Raw genomic sequence first — 23,892 nt, 5'->3', positions numbered from 1 at the left:
CTTCTCTCTCTCCTCCCCACTCTCTCTCTTTGCGAAACTTGCAAAAAAAAAAAAAAAACTTCCCTTGTGTTTTTTTCCCCTTGTTTTCTTTCCTCTATCACTTTCTCCCCTCCCGTTCTCCCGTCCCGTCCCGTCCAGTCATATCTTGCACTACTTCCTCCGGCCACATCATGCTCCCATCTCTTCTTATCTGTCCATCTCTCAATCTCTTCCCCTCCCTTGTCCATCAAAAAAAAAAGAAAAACAGCCTATTGTCTTCACATTTATCAGCCTCGCTCATCAGCTCGTGTGTTCACGCTCACTTTTCTCATCTTATTTCATTTATTTGAAGACTGCAAACACCTTTCTCTGAGACAGCAGCCTGTTATTTCCACTGCCCCCCACCCTACCCACCACACACACACACACACACACACACACACACACACACACTATCCACCTCCCATTTTTTTCTCCCTCCCTCTCCGGGGTGAAGGAAAGAGTGAGGAGTGAGCGACGGATAGGAGCATGAGGAGAGAGGTGTTATGCGGACCCATAAGACCAGAAGGGGCCTCCGAGAGCAGACACAGTCAGCACACACACACACACACACACACACACACACACACACACACACACTTTTTTAGGGGGATACATGAGCACACAGGATGTGTGGGTGGGGTCATGCAGGACATGCCCGAAACATGCAAGCGGACAGAGCTTGTAAGCGATGTAACATAGTCTACTGTACATGACAAGCAGCTCCATTTCATAGCTAGGATGAAAAATATACCTCAAAAGTTGCGTTGTTGTGTGCGTGACGTCACTTGAGACGCCAGAAAAACTTGTGAGACTTCACCTCGGTCAGCTTCTACAGCAAGGGTCCTCCACAATTTACAATAGTACTGTGAGGGCCAGATGGTATCTTTAAAAATGTTTTATTATATGAAGTATTGTCCCTTGTTTATCACAGTTAATTGGTTCCAGACAGGAGTGTTTATTCATAAATGGAATATTTTAGTAGTTAGAGCATAGAAAACCTGTTTACCACTTTCTAAATAGTTTTTTTTTAACATTATTAGAGCCCTCTAGATATGAAATAACACCCCTATAACACCCCTATAGTCACCTTATAGTCACCTACAATCTTCTAAATACAGTTTTTAACATTGATAAAGCCCTCTAGACCTGATATAACACCCCTATAATCACCTTTACACTACTATTACCCAATATATGTAGTTGACATAATAAGAGGAAATAAGACATATTAGTCATAAGAAACCTGTTTACAACCTTCTAAATATGCTTTTTAACATTAATAGAGCCATATAGACATGAAATAACACCCATATAGTCACCTTTGCACTCCTATTACCCAATATAGTTGACATAATAAGAGAAAAAACATCATATTAGTCATAATAAACCTGTTTACAACCTTCTAAATATGTTTTTTAAACATTATTAGAGCCTTCTAGAGATAAAATAACTCCCATATTGTCACCTTTACACTCATATTACCCACTATAGTAGACATAATAAGAGAAAATAAGACTCATGCTTGTGTGTGTTACAATAAATGTGTTCTAGTGCTCGAGGACAGGGAGTGACGTCGGGGGTTGAAAGTTGAGTTTTAGCTGGGCGTGGGTTAGTATGCCGTGTTAGCGATGATTGTGTCTGTTGGGACATCATTCAAAACTGCAAAAAAAGCCTGTTGTTGTTGTTCAGGCAATCATGTCCGGTAGTTGTGTGTCTCACCCAACATTACAGTAACATTACTGACACCTGGTGACCAATGTACAATACGACATATCATCATAACCTCTTTGAATGCATTTTCTGAATGCCTTCTATTTGTATTTGACTTCATTTAGCCATTTTTATGCTTCGAAATGTTTCATTTAGGCCAAAAAAATGTAAAATTTGTTTAAATATGCATCTTTTTGGACTAATAATAGGCTGTATTCAAGCATGATTTATTCTGTGAAGCCGTGAAATTTGAAACTTATTTATTTATTTATTTATTTATTGTTTTATTTTTTACTTAGCCCGCGGCACATTCTAAAAATATAATTTAACAAGAAAACTGAAAAAAAACAACAGAATTTTTTTTAATCAGCAGTAATTTTATATGAATAAAGTCAAAATATTAAGAGAAAAAAAGTTGTAATTTTCCTAGGATAATGTCATAACATTTAATATATAGGAAAATATATATATATATATAAATATATATATATTTTTTTCCTTATAGGAAAAATATAAAGGAAATAATATAAAAGAAATAGTATAAAGGAAAAATAACATAGTTTTAGTAGCATAAAGTCGAAATATAAAGGAAAAAAGACGTTATTTTTTTAAAGTCATAATATGACAAACAAAAAACAAAACAACTGATAAATGGAAAATTAGGTTGTGGAAAAACTGATAATGTTGGGAGAATAAAGTTGATTTAATAAAGAATATTATCGGAATTAATTCATAATTACAAGAAGAAACTTGACATGTAAAATATGGAATATATAATGGAAAATAAAAAAAAAAACAAAAGCAGAAATGGGAAAAACAGCTCTAAATCTATGAGAATAAAGTCAAAATATTATGTAAAAAAAAGTCAAATTCTAACGGGGAAAAATATATTTTAAAAAAAGTAATTTTAGTAGCATGAAGTTGAAATGTTTCAATAAAAGAATGTTTGGAAAATTAGGTTGGAGAAAGAGTTATAATATTATGGGAATAAAGTCATAATATGATGAGAAGAAAATTTACCAAGATGATTTAAGAAGAAAGTGGAAATATTTAGAGAATTAATTATAAAAAAAAGCAAACATGAAAAAGAGGGCAAAGGGTGAAGTTGATATTAATACTTTTTTTTTTTTACCCCTCTATTTCAAAGCTGAGATGAAATACAGTATGTATAACCTCTTAGCATATCTAGAGCGTTGCTTTACAAAATATCAAAGTGGCAAAGTTGCATCCTTTCACTGGTCGCACAGCAACCTTGTTTGTTTTCATTTGAACAAATGTATTGGAACATGTGACGGAGAGGTGTGTCCTATTACATGACTTATTCAATCAATAAATAGCACTGAATGCCTACGTAGGTAGGATGGGCTTTGCCTGTGTAGACTGCATTTAGAGTTGAAAACAACATGAAAACTAGAGAGATGTCTATGGGTGGGAAAAAAAAAGCAATTGTGAATCTGAGAGAAGATGGAAAAGAAAAAACATGAATGCCATGCAGTCTCGACGAGAGAAGTGAAGAGATTCACCTCCCCGGGACATATCGTCATATGACTATCATTAGTGTGATGAAAGCCGTAGAACAGGAAATGGGACTTACTGTGACATTGTCACTGTACTGAATACCATATGGATGTCCAAAGTGCAGCCCGGGGGCCATTTGTGGCCCGCTGCTGGTTTTTTATTGGTCCGCGGCACATTGTAAAATATAAAATATAATTTAACAAGAAAACTAAAAAATACCCAGCAAATATCCAAAAAATCAGCTGTAATTTGACCAGAATAATGCCAAATCTAAAAAGTCAGAAAAAAAAGAAATATATTAAATAAATAGATATTAAAGAAAAAAAGAAGAAGCAAAATGAATTTTTTTTTTAAAGGTACGTTGCAGAAAACGTCATAATGTCATGAGAATAAAGTCAAAATATTTAGGGAATAAAGTCATAATTACCAGCTGAAACATTACAAGAAGAAACTTTAAATATTTGGAAAAAAAATGCACTAATTTTACAAGAATAAAGTCAAAATATTAAGAAAAAAGGTTGTAATCTAATGAGAAAAAGTCATTAGAGTTAAGAGAAATATTAAATAAATAACTATTAAAGAAAAAAAAAATTTTTAGGTTGTAATATACAAAAAAACAAAACAAAAAAAGTGATATCTTTTTTTTTAGAAAACATTTTGCGGAAAATGTTTTGAGAATAAAGTCAAAATATTATGCGAATAAATTTATAATTACCAGAAGAAAATTTTAACGCTAAAATAGTTTCAAAAAAACAAAAAACAAACGGCTCAAATTTTACAAGGATAAAGTTAAAATAGTAAGAAGAAAAAAGGTTGTAATCTAACAAGACAAAGTCATAAGAGTTATGAGAGATTATTAAATAAATAAATATGAAAGAAAAATATGTTTTTTTTTAAAGTTGTAATATTATGAGAAACAAACAAATACAATGAGGTTTTTTTTAATTAGTTTGCGGAAACCATCATAATGTTATGAGAATAAAGTGAAAATATTATGGAAATAAAGTCATAATTACCAAAAGAATATTTACAAGAAAGTTGATATGGTTGGAAAATAAAAAAAAAATACTGCTGTAATTTTATAAGAATAAAGTCAAAATATTAAGAAAAAAAGTTTGCAATCTAATGAGAAAAAGTCATAAGAAATATATTAAAGAAATGTATGCGATTGGCTGGCGAGGGTCCAGGGTCCAGCAAAAATACAGACCGAATGTTGAAATGTATAAATACGGTGACTGACAGCAAGAGGATCGAACCAGCAACCATCGAAACCATTTGGGGAAACAGCTACTCTTGAGCCACGTCAAAAATGTTGTTGAATTTGTTACATGTAAGTGCTTCTCAACGATATTGATGCTGGGGTATTAAGGATCGAACCAGCAACCAACCACTGGGAAAGAACCACTCTACCTCTTGAGCAACGTCAAGAAAGTTGTCGAATTTCATACGTGCGAATGCTTCTCCACAATATCGACACTCGTGAATTGAGGATTGAACAAGCAACAATCAAGTCGGGAAACAACCACTTTACCACCTGAGCCACGTCAAAAATGTTGTCGAATTTGATACGTGTGAGAGCTTCTCATCAATATCGACGCCGGTGTATTGATATTGTACAAGATTTGATAGCGTTATTGCGATACTGCTGGTGGCAGTAAAGCAAGTTGTGAGCAACAACATGAGTATGTTTGCATGATAGGAGAATACAACCCGAATGACAGTGAATATGTTTGAATCTGTGTGTTCAAGAGGGCTTATCAAAGGGCAGCAGTTGAGTCTGTAAGGCCTCTAACTCCTGTTTCTCCCAAATCAAGATCAAGTATAATCATGTTTTGTATGAATTCTTACTAAATACTACACAATATGTCTCACAATCACACAAACACACACACACACAGTAGAGCTGAGTCGGGATGACTGGAAATAGTCAGTCAGGTGCAGTAAAGCGTGAGCCACTGTTGCAGAAGGGGCAAAAATGACTTTCCAGTCATGCCAGAGGGATCATGCATCAGCGTGTCTTGCAAGGAAATGCACACTAAAGGCTCACGAGGAAAGAAAGAGCGAGAGAGCAGGAAAAAAATGGAATCGAGCGGTCACGGGGCCTACACGGGCTAGCTGGCGCGAAAAGGTTGCACTCCTTTTTTCCCAGGTGGACAGAAGGAGGGAATAGCGGGGAGATATTGACACACTCGCTCGCTCTTTCTCGTTTGCCACATGAAAAGGCCGTTTGAAGACGCAGCTGTGGAGGAGAAGAAAAGAAAGAGTGAAGTTAGTCACTCTCCCTACTCATGATGGGGGTCTCCTGGGTGGTTCTCACACACACACACACACACACACACCCTTTATAGGCCAATCATTGAATTCATGGGGGACTGTAAATACAGGACTTTTTCCAAGTGTTTTATTATTATTAGTATTGTTTAGTTTCATAATGATCACCATGACGCCCGTGGGGTCCACTTTGAACTTGAGTTACCCGCTACGTGTGTGTGCACATGCAGCACATAAGGCCATGTTTTTTGTTTGCCAGGTTGTGTGTGTGGGAGCCTGCTGGAAAAGGGGGAATCCAGGGTTTGTGTACGTGGGTGTGCGTACTGTACGCGTGTGTAATTATGGGCATGTGGCTGAATAAATGCGGTGTCTGTGTAGCGCACGCGAGGGCATCGGTGTTTGTGTGCATCCTACGTGTGTGTGTGTGTGTGTGTGTGTGTGTGTGTGGCCTTCATATGCCCATTACAGTACCCATGACATCACCGATGTGTGTGTTAAAGCGCCACGGGAGGAGAAACAGAGTGAGACACTTAGGCTGCGACCTCAAAGGCATGGGGTAGGGAGGAAGGGGAACCTGTGACACGGCCTCGCCGCCAGACAAACTTTACTCACACAAGCTTCTCTCAGCGGCGCAACACAGGGTTTCCTGTGCGCCCGTGGCGCGCGCTCACACATTATTACGCAGGCTTCACATCATTTCAATGCCCGCCACTCTTCGCTCACCTTTTGGCGGCTTTGCCCGCACAGGCGCTCGATTCATGGGAGTGTTTGCCAAAGCCTCTTGAACACACCGATTCAAACATATTCACAGTCATTTGGGTTGTATTCTCCTATCATGCAAACATACTCATGTTGTTGCTCATGGCTTGCTTTACTGCCACCAGCAGTATCGTGATATCGCTATCAAATCTTGCACAGTATCGATACACCAGCATCGATATTGTTGAGAAGCATTCACACGTATCAAATTTGACAACATTTTTGAGGTGGCTCAGGGAGTAGAGTGGTTGTTACCCAACTCCATGGTTGCTGGTTCGATCCTCCCACTGTAATGAGTCACCTTATTTATACATTTCAACATTCGGTCTACATTTTTACATTCCGACCTTTTTTAATTTTGCGGTTTTACTCTGCTGAAAAGGAATGTACAAATTAAATGGTGCCCCCTACTGGTGAAAAATAATTTTACATTTTCCATGACTGCGACATTACACTTATTCTACAGGGTGACATGGCTTAGGTGATGGACTTGTGTTTTCCCCAACTCGGAAGTTGCTGGTTCCATCCTCAATCCCGCTGAAATCAAGTCACCTTATTTACTTTCCAACATTTCAAATTTGGCCATTTGGACAAATTAAATGCTGCCCCCTACTGGTGAAATGTCATTTTACATTTTCCATGACTGTTCCACTTATTCTACAGGGTGGCATGGCTCAGGTGGTGGGTTGGTCGTCTCCCTACCTGATGGTTGCTGGTTCAATCCTAGGTCCTTGTGTAATGGTTCGACTTATTGATACATTTCAACATTCAGTCTGTATTTTTACTATGCAACATTTCAAATGTTTCCGTTTTTAGTCTGCCTAAATCAAATAGACAAATTAAATGGCGTCCCCTACTGGTGAAAAATCATTTTATATTTTCCATTACTGCAACATTCTACTTATTCTACAGGGTGACATGGCTGTGGTGGTGGATTGGTCGTCTCCCAACCTGATAGTTGCTGGTTCGATCCTCAATCCTCGCGTAATGGTTCAACTTGTTGATAACGTTTTGTTCGTATACTACGCCCACATTTCCCACAATCCCACAATATTCGGCTCAAGGGGCATTCATCATACACAAAATGCATTTAAACAAGCTAGCTCGATGCTAATTTAGGTTGGACATTGCTTCTGTATGACTATTTTACGGGTGGCACAAAATATCAATATTGCAATGTATGGTATTGTTATCTCTTACAATGCTATTATTGATTTGGCCCGACAACAAAATATTGATATCCTAATGTCTTATACTGTATTGTAATAACTGCGAGGGGTGGGACAAACTATCGCGATAACAATGTACTGTATCATTTCTCAACGATATTCCCTGCCCATGTTGGTGTTCACATCCTACCTTGGAATTTCCTCCCCTCAGGCAAAATATAGCAATACAATTTGCACATTTATTATTCGTTCAGGATGTTTTCTAGCAACATAAATCATCAGAATGTGTTTTGGACAAATGGTAGTGGAAATATGATTGTTTTTTTTTTAAAAGTGGTCAAGTGTCTCACTTAGCGCCAGGCCTGGTGTGAAGTCAGATGGACCAGAAAAATCAAGGGTTTAAAGTGAGACAATCTGATACACTTACTTTTTCCCCTTAAAAACGACCATAACCACACATGTAGTAGCAGTAAGACTCCTGGCAGCTAACTTGACAGCTACACATCATCATGAATCATGGGGATTGGTCAGTAAGCACATATTTTCTTAACACTTGAAATCACTCGAAACAGAATCAGGACCAACTTTAATGTTGAAAAATGTTAATGTTGTAACCTGCACATTGGTTCGTTGTCCAATTGTCAGGGACAGGGACATTGTTTTGATCTGCATATTCAAATGCCAGTGGATTGAGACCGTGAAACTGGTCAGCTAGTCGTTTCAAGTGTTTGGCAAGGTTCTCCTCCGTCTCATCTGTGAATGTTGTCTTTGTCTCCGCTACTGCACTCCAGGCTACTGATTTTACTTTTCCTTTCTCTCTTTCTTAATGAATATTTGGAGGCTTTGGACTTGTCTTATATTGCCATCCTTGAAGTCCCTTTGACTTCTTTCCTGCCTTGACCTCAGCGGGCGCATTCTCCATCTCCTCAAGTGATGCTTTGCCCCAGGTTGTCTTTCTGTTGCATTTTCTTGACATGATGGCTTCTGTGCAATGGTTATATCATAAAAAATGGAAGAAATGTAAAATAATCCATCTTCTATGCCGCTTATCCTCACTAGGGTATGCTGGAGCCTATCCCAGCCGACTTTGGGCGAGAGGCGTCGTACACCCTGGACTGGTCGCCAGTCAATTGCAGGGCACATATAGACAAACAACCATTCACACTCACATTCATACCTATGGACTATTTAGAATCAACAATTAACCTAACATGCATGTTTTTGGAACACGCAAGCACGGGGAGATTCAAACCCTGACTGTGTGGCCAACATGCTAACCAATGTATAGTAATATTACTTCAAAATATGTTTCAGACTGAACTTAACTTGAGTGAGTGAGACATGTCTCACTTTGCCCCAGAGCATTTTGTCTCACTTCACCCCACAGCCACCTTTTTAGAAAAAACAACCTCTCTAGCATTTCAGGCTAATCTTCAGCTAGCATCAATCACAGGGTTTTATGTATATGATGGTAGTTCGTGAACATGGATGATATAAGTTGTTCTACTCGAATCACTTTGCTTTGACACAATCGTTGATTAAGTTGACAGGAAGAAATTTTACTTTTACATGCCCAAAAAATTTTTTTTTAGCAAAAAAGCATGCTTACCAAATCACCATGAGGTTCTTTTCTTCATAGCCAGGGAGAAATGGGATGGGCTTGAAAACATCATGGTCACATGACGACAAATGTGTTCCTTTTCCCAGAAACCGGGGTGTCTCACATTAGCCGATGTCTCACATCACCACACCTTCTGCTACGAGGGATGGTACAAAATATAGATGCTGGAATGTATTGTATCGTTATCTCTTATGGCACAGTATCTTTACACCAACATCAAATACGATATTGTCGCCCTTCACTACTACAGGTGGCACATATAAACATTCTTTCCTATCTTATCGGGTCATCTCGTGTACAGTATCGATACACAAACATCCCATAGCGATATTGTCCATTGCACATCTATACAACGTATCATATTGTCATGCTGGGCAGTAATGGTACACTCACATCAAATAGCGTATCGTCACCGTTCATGTTGCACAAAATGTGATTCAGTATACCAATTTTTGTGTGGTGTGCGATATTGAGCACAGCATCAAATATTGATACTGTGACCATCCATTTTGCTCATGTCGTTCACCACTTACTTTAGTACAACTACTGGGGGTGGCACAAAAATATTGATATTGTCACATATATATTGATATTGTCACCATCCACAGCTTACTTTAGAGTGGATGGCAAATTCAAATACACATTTTGTAAGTGTTTGCATTACTGTGACTATTAGTGTTGGGCAAAATAACGATACCACAATGTATTGTGTCGTTATCTTGGTTGTTGTAGACAGCTACACTTTTGTATAACTACCAGGAGTGGCACAAAAAAATAAATACCTGTATCACAAGGTATGGTATCATTATCTCTTACATTATAGCATGAATCATAGAAGAGGAATAAAGTAATATTGTGCATTGTTAGCACTTACGGTGTAGTATTGATATACCAGCGTCAAATATCGATATTGTCACCTTTCGACGTCCACGTTGGCGCAGTTGCATACTTTTTGATGCAGTTTTTGTGCATGTACAGTATAACTCACAAGGCATGCTAGGTAACTTACGGTTGGGAAACTCAGACATACTTTTTGGGAAACTTTTTTGGCCAATCACATACCAATCTGCGTACCACACGGGCTACGCGGGTATCGAAATAAACGCTTACACAATAATATACAGTACATGCAAAACATTACTCGCATGTCGAACCCGCAAGGCATGCTAGGTAACTTCCTGTTGGGAAACTCAGACATACTTTTTGACGTAATTTTTTTTGGACAATGACATAGCAATCTACGTACCACACGAGCTACACGGGTATTGAAGTAAGTGCTTACACACTAATATACATGCGAAGCAGCAATAGCATGTATAACCCGCAAAGCATGCTAGGTAACTTCCTGTTGGGGAAATAGGTATGTGGGATTCCCAACATGCCACCATGTCAATGCTAGATCACGTGTATCGCCGAAGGTTTTCTTACAGCTGAACCTTGCTTAGCATTGTTAATTCCTTCCAGAAGGTCTGACTCTAACCGAAACGGCCTCTAACCGAATCAATAAGAAATAATGTCAATTCAGTGAATCCCTTCCAGAAAAAAACACAACACACATTTTTATAGTTTTACAATTATAGTTTGACAAGCAGTAAACAATTGGAAATGCATATAAATTAGGGGTGCACGATAATTGTTGGACCGATAATTATTGGGCCGATATGAGGGAATTATGACATCATACCGATAAATCCGATAACATTAAAAATAGCTCCAACCTCTCTGACGAGGCGAGATTACCCGTACTGTGCAGGTGACATTAACAGCCTGTCCTAACTTCCCCTGAGCTCACTTGTAAACAAACAATCACTTTCCAAGGAAGACGTTTTGCATGCTAGTTGTACCAAATGCTCTGCGAATGGGAAACTCCAGCGTCACGGTGTTGGAAAAGTGCAAAAGTTTTGCCAGGGACCTCCATGGCATCACACCGGCTGCTCGGAGCGGTTGCCCGAATGCGGTGCACCTTGCTGGGCCACACCACGTGCTTCTTCCAGCTCTATACTCTCGTTCTCCTGACCTCCGTAGCGGCACACTGGCTGCTCGGAGCATGTGTCCAAATACAGTGCACTTTGCTAGGCCACACCTCCACACTCTGGTTCTCCTGATGTAGTAGTGATGTGGTAGTAGTAATGTCACTACAAATCAACAGGTAGAGTTGGTCAAATCCTAATTTTTTCCAGTCCTTCTTACCTCCAGGTGTGCACAAAGTACAGTTCAATCTAAATTTTAAAAAGTAGATTTAGTTATTGGTATGGTACATGTCATACATGTATTGAGAAGCAGAAAGTTATCGGTATCAGTTTGAAAAAAAGATACTCTGCATCTCTAATTGTATGTTTAATGAAATGATGTTATCCTTCTTTTCTGTAAAGCACCTTGAATTACCTTGTGTAAACTTGCCATGCCATGCCTAATTATTATTTTGAACCATTTATTTCATTCAAGAAAGAAAAAAACAATATAACATAAACACAAACACTCTTCAAACCAGAATGAAAGAGGGCAGAAAGAAGACAAGTCTTATTGTCTCTTACACTTTTTTCCCCCGAAATTCGCCACAAAGAAAGTAAGCATTTAAAAACAACAATTGAGCCGTTGATGTAGAGTGGTTGGTTCTAAATCCTATTGCTTAAAATATTGCATCTATCTATACATTTGTCTAACCTGATTGCAACAATTTCTCTAATATTTAGGAAAATTGTGGAAGCAAGGCTACTGGTCTGTAGTTGGAGAAAGCGTGTTAACCTCCATTTTTATAAATTGGAATTACTTTGGCTATTTTCATATTGTCATGATGAAAAGGACAGATTGCAAATATATGTAAATAGTTCAATAACCAATTCAATGATATTCTTTACCAATATCATGTCCATATCTATAAAGTCAGCACGTCCTTTACTTCCGCAACTTTTTACAATATTCAGTATTTCTTCTTTCTCTACCTTACCAAGAAAAATACATTCCACATAATCCGTTATTGTGTTTTTATTTACATATCCTTTTATTGTAGACATGTTTGCTGCAAGACAAGGGCCTACATTTACAAAAAAAGTCATTAAACTCATGTACTATTTCAGTTTTATCAAGAATGTCATCATTATTTTAAAGCTGGTTCTCTCTTATCATTTTGTTATTACACTATGTATTATTCCCCAAGTAGCCTTCATGTTGTTTCTATTTGTATGTAGTAAATTACCTCTTTGTGTCTTCTAATATAAATACCTGTCTTCTGCTTCTTTCGACCTTGATTTTAAAAAAACATCTATATGAATATTTTTTTTTCATGCAGGCTTTTCGTAATCCTTTAGTCATCCACGGTTTGTCAATAGCATGTTTCTTTACAATCCTCCTGAGTCCACAATGTTTTTCATACAAACCAATCTGTATCGTCATAAATAAATCATAAGCTATATTTACATCATGTGCATACACTTTTCTGTACCATCCCATTTCTGTTTTTTTAAGCTTTCTGTCAGGGCCTCTAAAGCTTCTTTAGATCTGTTTCTTATTCATTTTTCTGAGGTAATGTCCTTTGTATTGCATTGATCATTTTTATAAACTGTGAAAAGAGGTAAATGATCACTTAGATCAGTTATCATGATCCCACTCACTGCTTTTCCGTCCACTGCATTTGTGAAAATATTATCAATAATAGTTGCACTTTTTGATGTTATTCTTGTGGGCTTAGATATCATTGGAAACACATTCAAGCGATACACTGAATTTATGAAATCGTTTGTGTTCAATGAACTTGAATTTTCCAGATCAATGTTTACGTGTCCGCATAAAAACACAATCTTGTTCTGACTCCTGTCAAACAGGTCCATTATTGTATCTGTGAATGTTTTAACACATGAACCTGGTGATCTATGGACACAACTGGTACAGCGGAACCTTGGTTAGCGTTGTTAATTCCTACCAGAAGGTCAGACTCTAACTGAAAAACCGACGCTAACTGAACCAATTTTTCACCGTAAGAAATCGTTTAAATCCAATGAATCCCTTCTAGAATGTCAAAAATGTTAACACAAAACTTGTATTTATAGTTTTACAATAACAGTTTGACATGCCGTAAACATTCCCAAATGAATGAAAGGGATACATTTATTATTGCTGACCACACAATGGCTGTGTCATGATGACTGGCAATAACTATTGCGATCATAATGAGCCAGTTATGAGTGAGGACATGACGCTGAGATTGTGAGTCTATTCTGTTATTTCCCATCCATTTTACGGCTGTGAGTATTTCCAGGTCCAGGTGGATGATGGAGCAAGATTCATGTTCCGCTTCCCTCAGAGTGTCATTTGTAAACAGCCAGAATGTCGGCCGTGACGCAACGGCGCTCAGATGGTCAGCGGGGTTATGAGAAGTGGTCATAAATTCATCACTCTTTTTCTTTTTTTTTTTTTACATGCAGCACGCTCATTTCCTCCAGGGAATTCCAGCAGGGGCTTGTGTAAACAAAGCCAGCGATTACGTTCAAAGACGAAACCAAAGGTCCAACCTTTTAATGTTAATATTTACTCTCCTATAACAGGATACTTTTAAGTTTCCCTGTGACCTTGTTCTATTCGTTCCCGTTCCCCACCCCCACCCACCTCCGTCATTCGGCCCCCTCATTTATTCCCTCCAGCTCGCTCCCACGTGCATGATTCCGAGCGGGCATCCTATCTGGGGAACTGCCATGGTAACCCAACTTGCTGCTACTTGTTGCCCCCTAAAACCCCACCCCCCTTACACTTCAATGTACGTCAGAGAGCAAGTGAGTGTGTTAATGGTCCTGTGGGGGGAAATAGTCACACACAGGAAGGGGGCCGCGCTCACTGGGCAATAAAGTGACGTCTCTTTGGGGGTCAACGTGCCGGTCAAAGTCGTACAAGAGACCCTGCTTGGTGTCATTTACCCCCAGACAGATGTGATGTGTAACGACGCCACAGGAGAGTAACAGTCTTTGCGATTAGTGAGTCACAAGTGCGGCGCTCACACATCCATTCACACGTTCAAGGACACATCCACGTGGTCTTTGCAGTCCTCTGGGTCTTCTAAATATAGACCCTTTCATATGATGACCATGTATATAATATAGTACCGTGGTGCCTTGGTTAACGTTCCAGAAGTTCCAGACTCAAACCAAAACAGACTCTAACCAAAGCAATTTTTCTCAGAAAATAATGTAAATCCAATTGATCCGTTCCAGACACCCAAAAATGTTAACACAAAACACATTTTATAGACAACAATTATAGTTTTACATGCAGAAAATGATGCAAAAATAATGAATAATAATGAATGGACAACTGAACATTTAACACCACTTTTACCTAGTTTTTACCTAGTCACACACACACACACACACACACACACAAAACCATCATTTAAAAAAATAACAAAAAATAAAAACATTATTAACTTAGGAGAATATACAGTACATCCACAAGGTTAAATATATCATACGGCGTACCCCAAGGGTTGATCCTAGGACCAAAACTGTAAACTCCCCAAAGACCTAAAGCAAAGTAATGCTACTTGGTAAGTGCAAAAAGGAAGCGTATAAGCAAATACTAATTGACGGTGTAGACACTGACAGAGTGAACGAAAATAAATTTCTTGGGAATAATAGACGAGAAGATGAACAAAATTTACAACATAAAATGGCAAGAAACAACTCAATACTGAATAAAGCAAAATTTGTTCTAGACCAAAAAGCACTACACACGCTCTACTGTTCACTGATATCACCATATCTAACTTATTGTGGCGAGTTGTGGGGTAATAATTCCAAAAGTGCACTTCACTCACTAACTGTAGTACAAAAAAGGTCACTTAGGATAATCCATAATGCTGCTTACAGAAAACACACAAACTCCTTATTTATAAAATCACAATTATTAAAATTGTGGATCTAGTAAACTTGCAAACGGCTAAAATGATGCATAAAGCAAACAATAACCTTCGACCCAAAAATGTAAAACAATTCTTATCAACAAGAGAGGAGAAATTTGATCTTAGGGGAAAATTTAACCTAAAACACTTCTATGCACAGACAACACTGAAAACTTTCAGCATATCTGTATGTGGAATCAAGCTGTGGAACGGATTGAGTAAGGAACTCAAACAATGCACTAAAATGAGTGATTTCAAGAAAAAGTACAAGCAATTGATGTTCACAAAATACAAAGAAGAAGAGACCTGAACTACTGTTTACATACAATACAATATCTAACCACTACCACACTGACTACTAACTCTTCATTGTGGTGAGTACATGGTCTGTACTCATTATCAAGCTACGATTCTGTCAACCATTTTATCAGTTGTTATCATTAAGTCTGTAGCTTCCTTTTAGTAAGTATAAACCTTGGCTATGATTGCACTACATTGTCATGTAGACCTACAAAGTACACCTGGAATAACAAGAGGAAAATAAATGCATTGCAACTGATGTGAAGCTGATGAGCGGTAGGATTAAATAAGCTTTGCTTCTTCCTACTCCTTTTTGGACATGCAAAATTGTGAATTGTGCTATGTGATGTGCTACAGTGTGACTCGTAGGCATGTTCAGGATGAATTAAACCATTAAACCATTACCATAACCATTATTTTGCTGCAACCACAATTTGAAAAAATGTTGAAATTATATCAAACTAAATATTAACATTGTGGAGCCAAAAAAACAAGTACCTTGCCATTTAATATAGAAAATGCAAAAAAAAAACCAACCACTGGTGGCAGTGAAGTGTGCTATGCTTACCTCCAGGTTTGTATTGAGAGAAACAAACAAAACAACGAATAAAGTTATAATTTTTTGAAAATTAGGTTGCGGAAAGAGTTATAATGTTAGGAGAATAAAGTCAAAATATTGTGGGGAAAAAAAGTCATAATTACAAGAACAATGTGTTCAAGAAGAAAGTTGAAATAGAAAAAACATAAATATTAACAGAATTTATTCTAATGAGAAGTGGCAATTTTATGAGCATAAGCTCGTAATATTATGAGGAAAAATAGTGTCATTATATAAATCTATATATAAAATATATAGATTTTACGACGTAATATTATGAGAAACAAAAAAAACAAAATAAAGTTGCAATTTTTACAAAATGTGATTGGGAGAAAGTTATAATATCATGGGAATAAAGTCTAAACATTCTGGGAATAAAGTCATAATATTATAAGAAAGATTATTTAAAGGAAAAGTGCACTTTTTTTGGAATTTTGCCCATCATCCACAGTCCTTATGAGAGACATGGACACACGTCTCTCTCTTTTCTGTGCATTCTAAAAATATAAAAACAGCTAAAAAGAGGCAGGCAATTAATGCATTTAATGGGACACACCTATTCCGCATATAAAACACCTCCAAAAAGCTCCAACAAGGTTTTATGGTTTTATATCCTGTGAGCATGTAGCAACAGGCACATTCATGATAACATGGACCCTAAATTCTGTTGTACAGGCCACTACTTTTTTCTTAAACTTTGAACCCTGCGGCTTATACAGCGGTGTGGCTAATTTATGGCTAAATTCTAATCTCGTGACATCTCCTGAAGCGGAGTTACATCCCGTCGTATGTGCTCCTATGTGCTGGCTGCGTGCAAAAATGGGGAAAATCGCAAGAGATGCGAACATTGCAGTAGGATGCAAATTATTTTCTGCATGCACGCAGGAAGGCCTTGCACGCAGCCAGGTAGAGCAAGGCAGAGGAGGAGTGCGTGTGTCGCAAGTTTAAAAGTACATTCGGCCACGGCAGAGGCTCCTCCTACGGCGGGCGACCTCCGTGGATGCATAGCAGCTGCTAACATAGCGTATCCAACATTAAAGCGCCTTGCCCGGCCACGGCGGGCGGCTTCTCCTGGCCAACATTCCGGTTCTCCCAACCTCCATGGACGCACAGCGGCTGCTCGCATAGTGACTCACTTTCAAAGAACACTTTACTAACAACACTAAACTCATCATGCAGCAACTTAATACTCAAAAGGTGTATATACAAATATACAAACATGTCCCAATATGACTTAAAAGAAAAACAAACCCAACATTTTAAAGTTTTCCCATAACGCATTCATTGGGGCACTGCAATGACGTCAGCTTCCCCTTTTTCAGCTTTGGGCTCCGGGTCCTCTGGCTCACTCTGGTGGGCAGAACCAGCATTGCAGCACCATTTTCTATGCTTTCAAATGTTTTTTTTTTTTTCATACAAAACACATATTGATACATGTTTCTATATTTCTGAGGTATAACGTTTGATGGCTAGTTGCTGTGTGATGAGTTCAATGTTGTTTATAAGATGAAACCGTGACTTAGACTTAGATATGCGGCTTAATCACCGGTGCATCTTATACACCGGAATTTACGATAATGCTTACAGTATTTTGGTCATTTGAAGCATTAGCGGGACTTCCTTCCTGGGTGCATTGATTTCACATAGCAACATAGAAAGGATCGCTACACCTAGCGTTAACTTTTCCAAACTCAAAAACAAAAACACAGCAATAGTGACGGCAGCTCCAATATGTATTGTTACCTTTCGCTAGTGGCCTGAGGCATTGTGAGTGAGTGTGTGGTGAAGCTAGTAGCTAGCCGGTGTGGTGTGGCGAGGTGTCACTACGCAAGCAGCGTAGTTTTTGGGCGTAACAATGTAATAACAAAAATAATAATGTCGCTGTAGCTTGGTTAGTTTGCAGGTCACATTATGTAAATGACGCATTGTTGGCGCTTTTTGGAGTTTTTTTCATGAAGACTTTATATGTGGAATAAGTGCGTCCCATTGCGTGCATTCTTAGCTGCCTCTTTTTTATCTGAGCACCATTGAAGCTAGTGTCACCTGTTCCGGCGTGTCACCCTGGGCTTGAACCAGGGTCCAGTGGAAAGAGAGTGGAGAGCACTAGGCATCCAGCTAAAAGCCTGACATCCAGTGCAACTCTTAATGTAAAAGTGCACTTTTTTTTATTTTGCCCATCAAGTGAGACATGTACACGCGTCTTTCTCTTCTCTGTTCTAAAGATATAAAAACAGCTAAAAAGCAGCAGATAAGAATGCACGTAATGGGACGCACCTATTCCACCTATAAAGCCTTCTGAGAAAAAGTCAAAGCGCCAACAATGCTCCATTTACATTATGTGACCTGCGTATTAACCAAGCTACAGCGACATTGTTACTATTATTGTTATTAACATTGTTACGCCCAAGAACTACAATACTGGCGTAGTGACACCTCGCCACACCACACCTGCAAGCTATTAGCCGGCTAGCTACTAGCTTCACCACACACTCACAATGCTCAGGTCACTAGCGAAAGGTCACGCTACATATTGAAGCTGCTGCCACTGCTGTTGTTTTTGTTTTTGAGTTTGGAAATGTTAACGCTAGGTGTAGCGTTCCTTTCTAGGTTGCTATGTGAAATCAATGCACCCAGGAAGGAAGTTCCGATAATGCTTAAAATGAGCAAAAGTATTACATGCTATCATGAATGTACCTGTTACTACATGCTAACAGCATGGATATAAAACCATAAACCCTTGTTGGATGTGTTTTATAGCCGGAATAGGTGTGTCCCATTACGTGCATTAATTTGCTGCCTCTTTTTAGCTGTTTTTATATCTTTAAAACACACAGAAAAGAGAAACAAACCGCATGCATTTTTGTCAAAAAGTCATGTTTGCGTAAAAGACTCCGTTACCTAACAAGGGGATTGTGAGTTTTATTATTATTATTATTATTATATTATTATATTATATTATCGTGGATATTTATGAAGTTGTTTCCTGTTTTCAAATGAAAATGAAAATGAGTGGCTGCATTTGTACCAATGTCTCATTCCTGCAGTGAATCATCAGCTCCTGAACTCCCGAAGCAGTCTGCTTCCTTTTCTTCTGCTGGTGGGTCCATCCATGGCAGCTTCCACGCCGCACAAGAAAAGATTTGGCGCTTGCTGGAGCTTTGGGCCTGATGAGTTGAGTCACCTGTCTGGTTTGTGCAGCCTTTTTTTTGAGGCGCGTAGTGCCATGTCTGCATCACACATGTCATTGACTGCTGTATGTGACAAAACAGGAAGATATGGCCCAACCCCTGCGAATCATACAAGTCATTCAAAGTGCATCTGCAACTAAAGGGCATCGGGTTTGAGTCCCTAGATTAGGGTATGAACAGAATCCCATTCTGTTCGCTACTTTTATGGACAGAATTTATAGGCACAGCCAGGCAATGGTGGCTGCAGGATTGGGTCTCTGCATTTTATAGATGATGTGGTCCTGCTGGCTTCATCGGGCCGAGCTCTTCAACTCTCACTGGATCGCTTCACAGCCGAGTGTGAAGCGGCTGGGATGAGAATCGGCACCTCCAAGTCAGAGTGCATGGTTCTCGCTCGTAAAAGGGTGGAGTGCCATCTCCGGGTTGGGGATGAGATCCTGCCCCGAGTGGAGGAGTTTCAATACCTCGGGGTCTTTTGGACAGGGGGATTGGTGCGGCATCTGCAGTGGTGTGGACTCTCCATCGGTCCGTTGTGGTGAAGAAGAAGCTGAGCCAAAAGGCAAAGCTCTCAATTTACCAGTCGATCTACGTTCCTACCCTCATGATGGTCATGAGCTGTAGTGACCGAAAGGACAAGGTCACAGGTACAAGCGGCCGAAATTAGTTTTCTCCGTAGGGTGGGGGGCTGTCCCTTAGAGATAAGGTGAGAAGCACTGTCGTCCGGTAGAAATTCGGAGTAGAAGCGCTGCTCCTTCGCATTGAGAGGAGCCAGATGCCTCCCAGACACCTCCATGGGGAGGTGTTCAGAGCACGTCTGACCTGAAGGAGGACTCCGGGAAGACCCAGGGCACGTTGGAGAGACTGTGTAACGGTACTCAACACTATGAATAATATAAGACGGGGGTGTCCACACTTTTTCCAGCGAGGGCCACATAGTGAAAAATGAAAGGATGCAGCTTTTCCATTTTGATATTTTGTAAAGCAACACAAGTAGATAAACTGCATCTCAGCCTTGTCATATTGGTGAAAAAGCCCATTATTAATATCAACTTCGCTCTTTGCTCTTTTTCCTCCATTTTTTTGCTGTTTTTTTTTTTCAAATATTTCAACTTTCTTCTTACATACATTGTTTTGGTTGTTCCATTGTTTTGTTTGTTTCTCATAATATTACAACTTTAAAAAAATAACATATTTTTCCTTACATTAATTATAATAATATTTCAACTTTTCTTCAACTATTCTATTAAAATGATGTTTTTTTTCCTCATATCACGTTAGGCTCATTCAATTTTTCAGAATATTTTGATTTTTTTTTCTCGTAGAATTTTTCCATTTCAGTCATTTTTTTAATGTTTCAACTATTTCAACTTTCTTTTTGTAAATGTTTTCTTCTCGTGATTATGACTCTTGTAATTATCCAATTATAGCTTTATCCACAATCTAATTTTCCAAAAATTACAACTTTGTTGTTTTGTTTCTCATAATATTATGACTTAAAAAAAACTGCTTTTTTCTTTAATATTTCAACTTCATGCTACTAAAATGACGTTATTTTTCCTCATAATATTGCAATGTTATTCTCATAAAATTACAACTTTTTCTTGTTAGATTACAACTTTTTTCTCTGAATATTTTGACTTTGTTCTTGTCAAATTACTGCGGACTTTTACACTTTTGCTGCTGTTTTTTCTTTTTATTATTTTTTTTAATTACAATATGCTGCGGACTGCACTTTGGACAATAAGGTGATCATCTGTGGTGCGTTCAAGGACCGTCGAAAAAGATACGACATCTCAACGCTTGATGAAAAAACATTATGAATGAAGCATAAAGACATAAAAAAGTAAAAATTGTGGGCTTTTTGAACAGTGCTACACTACATGCTGTACATTTTACCTGTATTATCACATATTTATAAATTATTATATAACGGTGAATGACATGTTTTCGGGGGGGATGCCTATACAAATACATAAATAACCCTTTTATTTTTATTCATACAATTTTTTTTTGGACCAAAAATTTGCACATTTGTGGGGTCATGAATGCTGAATCGCGAATGTGCGGGGAAAGCCTCTATGAATGAACCAGTTAACGCATCAGGGCGCAGACAGAGTGGGAGAAAGGGAAAGACGAGGGACACCCACGTACTACAAAAAGGGAACCTTTCGTGTGGAAACACTCTTTCCATCGTCCTTTCCTTCTCAGACTGGTGTCAATCGGCCCGTGAGTGCCGAGCCTCTGCAGCTCCCGCTTCCTCCTCCTAGCCGCCGTTCTCAGTCGCCCTAAACATTCTTTCCTCGTCTGTCACCGTGCGCACCGTCCCGTCTGTCTGCATCCCTCATCCCTTCCTCGACTTTCCAAAGTGCTTCATCTCACTTTCCCCTCTCTCCCACGCACCTCCACTTGTGCTCCCTCGCCGCTCGTGTGCTTTCTACCGAGCATAAACAGTACAAACGTGTAATCCAACACTGGATTATTTCATTAGTTTTTCAACTCCTCGTCCTATTTTGGGTGCATTCCCTAAGTGTGCTGAAAGGTTGCCCTCGGAGACATTTGCTGCGCTGTCCACCTTTTGTGTTGGTGAGTTTGTACGTATCAAAGCTAATCGCCATTTACCAGCACGTCGTACGTCAGCGGCGCGCCGAGGCCCTGTTGTTTTTCCACGGAAGCTGCACTCATGGGAAGTGAGGAGACAAAAGGAAGAGTTTTGTGACGTCGTCGCACTGACGGATTTTATCGACGTGACCCCCAGTCACCTGAGGGGAGGGGGGGGCTTGGGTGCAGACGCACACAAGCAAAACACAGATATGCTTACGTCTGCGTGTCCGGTGTTTCAAGCAATTTATAACCCACTACCCTCTTTAACGTGACAGCGCCTTACTGACGCACTTCAGCCCCCACCCTCACCCGCGGTCTCGGTCGCCTTTCATTAAATTAAAGCTCATTACACGCGGGCCCTCGTAAATCAAGGCTGCTGCAACAGATAAGGCAAACGTGTATATCACATCACAGCTGTATTGATTCCTGGCGGGTGGCTTCCCGTGCGTCAGATCTCCCGAGTGTGTACATTTCGTCACGGCGGCGAGCAAACACAGGAAAGGAAATTTCATATCCGCACGTTGCCGGGCTTTATGTTTTGGAGTCTGGGGGGAGGGGGGGGGGGCAGTTTGTATCTTGAACGTGTTGAACTGTGCAAGTGCGATGCTGTAATGTAAAAAAATAAAATAAAGCCATGAGCAGTGGGAGAAAGAAGCAGCACTGCAGAGAAGACATTGGATTGTAAGTTTTCAGTGATGGGAAACTTTTATGGGTCGCTTGCAAAAGTGAATAAATTTCTCGAATCAAGGAGCGTACGCTCAGAAACTCACACATGCGCAACACGTTGCACCTGTGAGTCTGTGAAAGTCAAGTTTTCGTCAAACACCTGTGAGTCGGTGAAACTCGAGGGCTGAGCAAATGAATCGTGTCATGCAGCTCAGTCAGTGAAACTCAAGTTTTTGTCAAGCACCCGTGAGTCAGTAAAAATGTAGTCTTTGTCGAGCACCCATGAATCAGTGAAACTTGAGTCTCCATTGAGCGCCCATGAGTCAGTGAAACTTGAGTCTTTGTCGAGCAAATGTGAGTCAGTGAAACTTGAATCTTTGTCAAGCGCTGGTGAGTCAGTGAAACTCAAGTCTTTCTTGAGCACCTGTGAGCCAGTGAAACTGAAGTTTTTGTTTGTTTTGTCAAGTGTTTTATGCAGCTCGAGCAAAAACTTGAAACTCAAGCCTTCATTGACCACCGGTGAGTCAGCGAAACTCTTTGCAGTTGAAACTCAAGTCTTCGTCTACCCGTGAGTCTGTGAAACTCCTGTCTTTGACAAAAACCCGTGAGTCAGTGAAACTAGTGTCATCGTCATCCAGTGAATTAGTGAAACTCGAATTTTCATCAGGTACGCATGAGTCAGTGAAATTCGTGAGCTTAGTGAATGAATCGCTTGTTTTGCCGAGAGTGTGATGCAGCTCAGTCAGTGAAACTCAAGTTTTTGTCAAGCAACTGTGAGTCAGTGAAAGTGGAGTTTGTGTTGCACACCCGTGAGTCGGTGATCTAAATCTAAAAAAATCTAAACTAGTCAGTAACACCCATGTTTTCGTCCAGCACCCATGAGTTAGTGAAACTCACAGGCTGAGCAAGTGAATCGTTTGTTTTGTCAAGTGATGCGACTCAAGCAAAAACTCAAGACTCTAACCTTCATTGAGCATTCATGAGCCTGTGAAACTCTGACCACCTGTGAATTGGTGAAACTCAAATCTTCGTCAACCTCTGAGTCAGTGAAACTTGAGTTTTCTTCAAGCATGAATCAGAAAAACTAGCGGGCTGAGTGAATGAAATGTTTGTTTTGTCGAGTGTGTGATGCAGCTCAGCCAGTGAAACTAGTTTTTGTCAAGCACTCGTGAGTCAGTGAAAGTTAAGTCTTTGTCAACTCGTGATTCAAATAAACGTGTCTTTGTCGAGTACCCGTGAGTCAGTGAAAGTCAGGTCTTCGTCAAACTGAAACTCTTGTCTGTGGAGCACCCGTGAGTCAGTGGAATCAGAGTCTTCATTGCGCAACCGTGAGACAGTGAATCCCGAGTCTTCATCGAGTGGAGTTTTTGTTGCGCACCTGTGAATAGGTGGAAATCAAGTCTTCGTCAACCCTTGAGTCAGTGAAACCAGAGTGTTCCTCAATGACCCTTGAATCGGTGAAACTTGCACGCTGAGCGAGTGAATCGTTTCTGTCAAGTGATTGAAGCAGCTCAGTCAGTGAAACTTGAGTCTTTGTCAACCTATGGTCACGCAAAACTTGAGTCTTTGTTGACCACTCGAAA

The 23,892-nt window shown here is 39.4% G+C and overlaps 1 long non-coding RNA gene across 1 annotated transcript in view; it reads left to right on the top strand.

The window, feature by feature from the left end:
- Nucleotides 1-21,310, top strand: part of LOC129184805 (uncharacterized) — a 37,157-nt gene extending 15,847 nt beyond the window's left edge. Inside the window, exon 3 of the long non-coding RNA XR_008571966.1 lies at nt 18,899-21,310. This is a non-coding gene — a long non-coding RNA (uncharacterized LOC129184805). The remainder of the gene's footprint in view (nt 1-18,898) is intronic.
- The last annotated feature ends 2,582 nt before the right edge of the window (nt 21,311-23,892 follow it).

This window comes from Dunckerocampus dactyliophorus, chromosome 7, assembly GCF_027744805.1.
Source record: "Dunckerocampus dactyliophorus isolate RoL2022-P2 chromosome 7, RoL_Ddac_1.1, whole genome shotgun sequence".
Lineage (NCBI taxonomy): Eukaryota > Metazoa > Chordata > Actinopteri > Syngnathiformes > Syngnathidae > Dunckerocampus > Dunckerocampus dactyliophorus.
The sequence above is the reverse complement of the archived record's forward strand: the minus strand, read 5'-3'. Positions and strand labels throughout refer to the sequence as shown.